The sequence below is a fragment of the Herpailurus yagouaroundi genome, unplaced genomic scaffold (genome assembly GCF_014898765.1).
Source record: "Herpailurus yagouaroundi ecotype Mexico unplaced genomic scaffold, PumYag 181, whole genome shotgun sequence".
Taxonomy (NCBI): Eukaryota; Metazoa; Chordata; class Mammalia; order Carnivora; family Felidae; genus Herpailurus; species Herpailurus yagouaroundi.
The window spans coordinates 18,687,073-18,694,575 of NW_024412412.1; the positions used below are offsets into that span (position 1 = coordinate 18,687,073).

The following is a 7,503-nucleotide window of genomic DNA, read 5'->3' on the forward strand; positions in this document are numbered from 1 at the left end:
TCCTGGGTCCATCAGCAGTGGCTCTGGAGGAACTCCAGCATCCACAGCAGCACAGCCATGAGGACATGGGGTCACACCATCTCCCTTTTGTGTCCTTAGCCCCGGGAGTAGTAATGGCATCCTGCAGTTACTAATAGCAGTAAATTATGCAGTTACCACTGTCTAGGGGAATTTCATCCATTCTTTCTTTCTTCTTTTTGTTGATACATTTTTTTGGTTACTTTTATAACCAGTTTTCTAATCGAATCGGTTTGAAATACGTGGAGTTGGTTTTCTTTTCCTAACTGGACATGGGTAGTCACAAGCAATGTATAATACTCCTACATCCTGCTCAAAAATAATACAGGAAAGTTTTAAATTATTCACCAAGTGTTGTGCTGTTTCTGGGACAATGACAATATACAAAGACTAGTTTATGCCAAGCCCTGGAATCCGCCAGCTTATTTTTTTTAATATGCTGATTTCTGTAGACTATGTAAACAGTGAATGCAAATATTACTCTTATGATTAAGTAACTATGCATTTTCATATTAGAGCTCATTGTGTTACTTTCTTAGTGCAAGTTATTTCTGTAAAGAACTTATGTATATATGTATATACTGTGCACTATAGCAGATCAGCTCCAGATAGGTTGACAGCAATATACCACATGAACATAAGGACTTCTCTAAATATGTTTACTTCAGCCAAACGTACGCTGCAATTGAACAAGGTTGGACATTTGCTAAGATATATGGAGCACAGAGGGGTTTATCTTTATTTGCTGAGTACTAGAGGAGGGCCCAGTGAGGGACACAGAGAGATGGTAAGAGGTATACAACTGTCATTTGGCTGGAGGGGGGGGGGCAAGAACCAGCATTGAGCAGAGTGGTTCCCTGGAAAGGATCAAGGGAGACTTGTGAAAGGACACACAAACCAACCAACCAAAAAAAAAAACCCGAAAAACAACAAACAAGCAAGGTGAAGGAAAGCCAGGGGCCCTGTTCAGTTTATCTGTGTGACTCAGCATAGACAAGTAGGTATGTAAAAGCATGATAAGAGTTATTTTTTGGCATTGATGATGATTTTGAATACAGACATACTATGATTATGACGATCTGTTCAAAGATTACGCTGTGAGAAAAAAACACCAGTTTTCATGTTCTCCCTCAATGGGAGGTTAAGAAAACTCAGGATATTCCCCCATTTGCCTTTTGGTTGATTGAACAAGTGAAGAGCAATGAGTATAAAATCTAATATCTAAATCCTTCATAGCCATAATGATATTTTAAGTCTCACTTGGATAAATTTTCATCCCAAACTGTATTCTCTTGCTTCATAGGAATGTATTAAAAGCATTGCAAAGATTAATGAAAATAATGAAGCGTATTTAACTTGAATATACATGTTTCATATTATCATTTCTTGGAAGTCTTATTTCTGAAAACAAACAAAAGGTCCTAGGAGACAACTGTGGTTGATAGCACATTTTGAGCTACTCCACTGTTCCAGGACCCTGCAGAAGGCAAGGTGAAGGGATGGTGGAAAGAGATGCTGTGGTATGGGAAACAGGTACACTTGAGAAGTTCAGAGAACCTTCTCTTAACTGCTCCTGCATGTTCCCTTCTTCCAAGCCTCCTTTCTCATGTCGAGTCCTTCTCTCAGGTCTGTATCTCTCTATTGGAAGGATAGGAAAGAATTTAGGTTGTTACCGTCAACCTTTTAAAAGAAAAGGTAAGCAATTCAGACAGCAAAATGGAGTTTATTCAGAAATAGCAGAGGAATTGCAATTCGAGACAAGCAGACTATGGCGAACCATTGGCAAGTCCAGAGAACAGAGGAGGAGCGTGTCCTTTTATAGAGGAAAGGAGGAAGTTGGGGGAGGGGGGCAGTTGTTTGAACAAAAGTTCACTGGAGGAAAATAGGAGTTTGAAGTGGTGACGGTTTTTCATTGGCCGCCGGGGAGTGCAGCTTGCTGCTGCCAAGTGGATAGGAAGTCTTCCTTCTTCCTGCTGAACTGTGCAAGCTGCGATGAGTGATACCTGCGTGAGAGCTCTCCCTTCACGGGTCCCTGGTTCCAAGTTGAAGTTAGGTTTCCTTATACATTTTCACATTAGTAGTCTATCCAGGGATAACTAGCTTGCTTTGTTCCTCAAAGTTTCGGGCCTTAATCCGTAAGCATAGGTGAATGGTAAGCAAAGGCCACAGAGGATAATCCACCTGTGTCTTTCCTACCTCCCATCTCAGCACACACCTAAGACATTTCTTGGTGCACTCCTCTTGCACACGCTGCTTAGACTTGGAAAGGAAATTTCAAAGGAGCAACTCATGAAGCAGTTCCCGCTTGGGTGGTAGAAAGCAGACACGGGCTTTTTACTATTTTTGCCTTGGAAGAAGTCCAAGACTTCTTCACTTGTTCAGTGTTTTCAGGCATCTGGCCCACGTGGTGCTGACGGCAACTTCCTCTACTGGCCCTGATGTAAGGCTTTCTCTAGGTAGCATTTTCTGCAGCCTTTGTGCAGAGCACAATGGCTCTGAGCATTGTGCTCTTAGAAAGAGAGTCGTCACCATCACCGTGTTTACCCACTTGAATACTATCTCTGTCTCTTTCTTGTTGAAAGTGGGGTTAGAGGTTAATGAAGGACATTGTGATCTTTAACTCCAGGGTGACTGTGTTATCCCCTTGTCTCTGGATGAACACCTCCACACCTCCTAGGCTGCACCCCTTACTTCCTGTGTCTCACTATTCCCAAATATTCTAAGAATAGAAAGGTCTTTACAACCTTGACTCTGTGTGACATGAGATAAGGGGTGATGGTCTGTGTAAAGCATACATATATTTTCTTTTTCAGGGGGTGTCTCGACCCCAGTCTTGTCCTCCGAATCAGTAGTACAGTGCCTCAAAAAGCCCTCAGAACCACGTCTGCCTGCCAAGGTAATACAGAATATGTCTTCCATTTGTTATTCAGATAGTCAGTTCTTCTTGCAATTGCTATTTACTGATTCCCATCTGTTAGAGGTTTTCCTTGTACCCAATGGCAGTTGAAACAGATTGTGAATGTAACAGAAAATGTTTTCTTGGCACAGAAAAGGAGTATTTGTTTTAATTGACAAGGTGTAACATTTATGAGATAAAAATGAATTTTAGCCATCTCATTTATTTTACTTCAGTCTATTCAAGACAATTATTGGCATTTAGGTATATATAGAGTAACCTTAGGAAATTTTGGAAAAGAGAGAAAAAGAACTCTCAGGAAACTCATTTCAAGCTTGCTGATTTGAAAACTTTCAGGGAAATAGCAGATTTGGAGAATGGGGAGGGAGACTTAGGGTGGTAGAGGAAATTCTTAGTGTCTTATGTGCTGCTATAATTATCTAGTTTTTTTAGAAAATAAAGGAGTGTTATTATTTTAGAAAAGCAATTTCCCCTGCTCGGCAATGATAAATAAATCATTTTATTACAAATGAGCCTGAAGTCAATGCTTTCAAATGAGAAAAAAAAAATCAATCCCCTATTTCTCCTTAAGAATGATCATTTATTTGATGAGTATCTTTCATCTGATAATGATTTTTTAAATCTTATTTCTTGCTACCCTCATGAGTAGTAGAATATATTGAACAGTAAAATGCTAAGCAATTTTTGAGGTTAGGCACTTATCCCAGTTAATAAGTGAACTGAGGGTACCAGATTCATACTGGATTAGACTATTTTAAAGGGATATTAGGAAGATGCCCCCCACCAAAAATTATTTTTAAAAAGTAAAGTTGAAATGTAGTAAAAAGAATTAAAGTTGAAATTAACTATTCTTATCAATGGGAAGGCCTTGTATTTTTCCCAAAGGAAATAAAGTGATTTCAACCTTATGAGATCATTTTATTAGAAAGAAAAAAGGAACACAAGGGAACATGGTTCTATCCCATTTGTAACCCAGTGAGGCTCATTAAATCATTATATGATGCTAAAATGAGAAAGTAGTATCCATAACGCATCCCACTTTTCAATTTTGGAAAACATTTGGTACAATTTGAAAGAACCCAAGGCAAAGGTACTATGGTACAGGAAGCATGATTTTGATAGATACTAGTATTTTTAAGCCCCAAGGGACCCATCGAATGTCCTTTGAGAGTCAGAGTATGAGAAAACACCTACTATATATTCTGTCTTCATGTAGCAGTGTTATCCAACCATTTCCCTGCCTCCTTGAAACCTTTGTCTTCATCTGACAGACCATTTGCCCAGAGCTGTTAGCCTACTTTTCTAATTGGTTTAGGAGTGAGGGTGCCAAAGAGGAGCATGAGGATGTAGGACCGCAGGAACCCTCTGAGAAGTGTCCCCTCAGTAATCACTACCTTTCCTGACAAAGCAGACAAATGCCCCTGTGCGTGCATGCTTGCAAATTTCCAAAAGCAAGACTTCTTATACTAAAATAACTTTTCCTAAATGGCATGTACAAATACAGGATTTTCCCCCTGTCACTTTGATTAATGCTGTTTGGATTCTCATAAACCACCTAATAATTGACAAAGGGGGAGGGGGAGTCAGAATGTCTACAGGGATGACCCTTCACATTCCAGACCTGGCTTCACGGGGTGCTGGCATTCAGAAAATGTTCTTTAATCTGTTTCCCATTGACCTTTCAAATCCTGTTAATTGCTTGTACAGTAAGCATTAAAAGTCAAGCCTGGCAAAACCAAGAAAGCTGAAAGTTTTCATTCAAAGGACGAAACAAATGACAGGAACCATGTCAAATGTGGGCCAGGTGGGAAACATGGGACATTGGCTAGGAGACTGTTCAGTAGAGAGGAAATGGACTCATTCAGGTTGACCCCAAGGGGAACTCAGGAGACAGTAGTCGTCTCTGGGAGAAATTACTGGGACCCTTGACACCTCAAATCTGTAACAAAGATAAACTATCAATTCATGGAAATACTTTCAAGAAGATTCAAATATCAGATGGTATTGGGTTATTTTGTACTTATTTCTGACTTCAAGCTTCTGTATCCTATTCTGAAATTACTGTTTACTTCAAAACTTATCTTTAACATTCTATTAAAAATTTTGACATGAGTTTGAATTTCAGTTTATAAGGAAAAATCAGGCATGAGTGATTTTTTAAAAAAAATCACATATCCTAATCCCTGGTACTTGCCACATAACATTTATAATGTTCCTTCCTATAAATTGGTTCAATATTCCCTATCATTAAAGGGAGAATTAGTGAATGTTTTACCAAATTATTTTGGGCTTAGAGTCTGTTCTGCCAAATTTCAAAATTTGGACAAAATTGACTTTGGCCACAGAAAGTAGATAGCTATTGGGGCACCAGGGTGGCTCAGTCGGTTAAGCATCAGACTTCGGCTCAGGTCATGATCTCATGGTTCGTGAGTTCGAGCCCCACATCGGGCTCTGTGCTGACAGCTCGTAGCCTGGAGCCTGCTTCAGATTGTGTGTCTCCCTCTCTCTCTGCCCCTCCCCCAAGAGAGTTTTGTCCCTCTCTCTCTCCCACTCTGTCAATAAAATAAATAAATAAATAAATAAATAAATAAATAAATAAATAAATAAAACAGTAACTCTGACCCCACATCCCCACTCAGACCTCACTCACCACAACACTGCAGCACCTGGGGATTGTGAATCGGCACACTCAGGGGTGCCCTGCTTCCCTCCCTTGTGCCAAAAGATCAGGAGCCACTGAGCCACAAGGTAGATGGCTTTATTCCTGTGGAGGGAGGAGACTCTCCTCTCTGGGAGGAGAATCTAAACACTCAGACAGAAGCATGTTATTGAAATGGAGCTCCAGAAAATTATAGCTTTCCAGATGCTACTCTGTGGAGGCTTTGCTGTGCATCCTCATTAATAATTAGTGGGTAATAGAAGAAAACCATCTGGGCACTGAGACCTATGATCTATGAAAGGTGCTGTGGAAAAGCAAACTGTGATATAGGGATTTGAACTGCCTGTGCCCCTTTCTTCCACCCCCATCCAGGCAAAAGCAGATACAAAAGAAGAGAAGTCACATGGTGTTATCTCCAAAAGACTGTGCTTATCTTGAATACTTGAAAAACAGAATGAGTCTTGATGAGGAAGAATTACAGTCTTAGCATATTCAGGACGCCCTGGCTACCTCAGTAAGGCATGTTGAATAGGGCATCTGGTGAGAGATGGTGAATCCTTCAAGCAGCCACTGTTCATCTTGCTCCCACCACATGGAAGCCACTATAATAGACATTCAGACAAATAAAGAGGAAGATCGATATGAAAATCTCTGCCTGCAGTGAGTTTCTTTCTTTTCCAATTAGGTAGAGGAGAGAGCAATGTAAGGCAGTAAGTGTAAGAAAGAAAGATAAAAGTTACGCTCTGATACAGGCAAAACAACAAGCAGTGGAAGATGAAAGAAGGGAGGTTAATTTCGAATAAGGGTAATGGTGGAAACTTCAGTGAGAACATGCCGTCTGAGAGAGATCTTGCAAGGTGATGTGGAAGAAAAGAGGTAAAGATAGAATAAGGGAGAGCATGAGCAAAGGATGAGTTAGGAGTTTTCTTAACATTTTAAGGAAAAGAAGTTCAGTCCTCTTTTGTGCTGGAACACAGAAGAGCTAGACAGAAGGATCTGGAAAGAAACTTAGAAAGGTAGAGTTAGGGCAAATTATACAAGACCACAAGATCTGGAAAATAAGGCTAGGACTTTCAACCTTATACCACAAGCAAGACAAAGCTAATATGGTTTTGTATGCGTGTGTGTGCTGGAAGTTTAGCTTAGCTACCTGATGGTATTGCTGCCTCCGCATTCATTTTATTTGGCCAAGCAGGCTGCGGTGACCTTAACCTGATACTAGCCCCTCAAGCACATGACCTAAATAGCAGCTCTCAGAGTCACCAGGTAGAGAGAGAGGTAGTGAGGGCCAGATGGAGACCACACTAAGGAACACGAGGATTTGAGCCTAAGCAACCAGAGAAAGTCAATATTAGGTAAAGCAGAGCCACTGAGATATGAACTCAAGAGAGAAAGGGTGACGCTGAACTTGAGTTTGGGGAAGGAGAAAATGGCAGTACCATCAGTTGCAAAACCAAACCCCGTGAAAGAGCAGGATCAAAGAGGAAGGTGATCTTTGAACAGGCCCATTCCCCTTACAGTGTTTAACTTCATGCTACAGGATCACCGTTGCTGGAGCCCTCCCTCAGAATGAAGGGGCACAGCGGCATGGAGTCTGTATACTCCAATGTATTACGTAAATCTCAAAGAACTAGAAAAAACTGTTATTAAAGAGAAGGAAGGAAGACTGATAGGAAATTTGTAAAAGGAATAGGAAAGTTATAGGTAGGAGAGTTATAAAAATGAACTTGACTGATTTAAAACTGGTTAAAACCAGCATGCTGAAAATTTTGTTACTAAAAATTTTAAATGAGACCATATTGAGTAGATCTCTCCAAAGCAGAACAAGAGAACCACTAATTTCCCTTCTGATTACATGATTATATAATTTTATGAGAGCAGGTTAACTTTTGCTTTAAATATAATTGCT

The 7,503-nt window shown here is 40.3% G+C and overlaps 1 long non-coding RNA gene across 2 annotated transcripts in view; it reads left to right on the forward strand.

Annotated features, from left to right (window-relative positions):
• Positions 1–6,242, forward strand: part of LOC121039720 (uncharacterized) — a 125,036-nt gene extending 118,794 nt beyond the window's left edge. For both annotated transcript variants that reach the window (XR_005794952.1, XR_005794951.1), the window contains 2 exons: positions 2,832–2,914; positions 5,967–6,242. This is a non-coding gene — a long non-coding RNA (uncharacterized LOC121039720). The remainder of the gene's footprint in view (positions 1–2,831; positions 2,915–5,966) is intronic.
• The last annotated feature ends 1,261 nt before the right edge of the window (positions 6,243–7,503 follow it).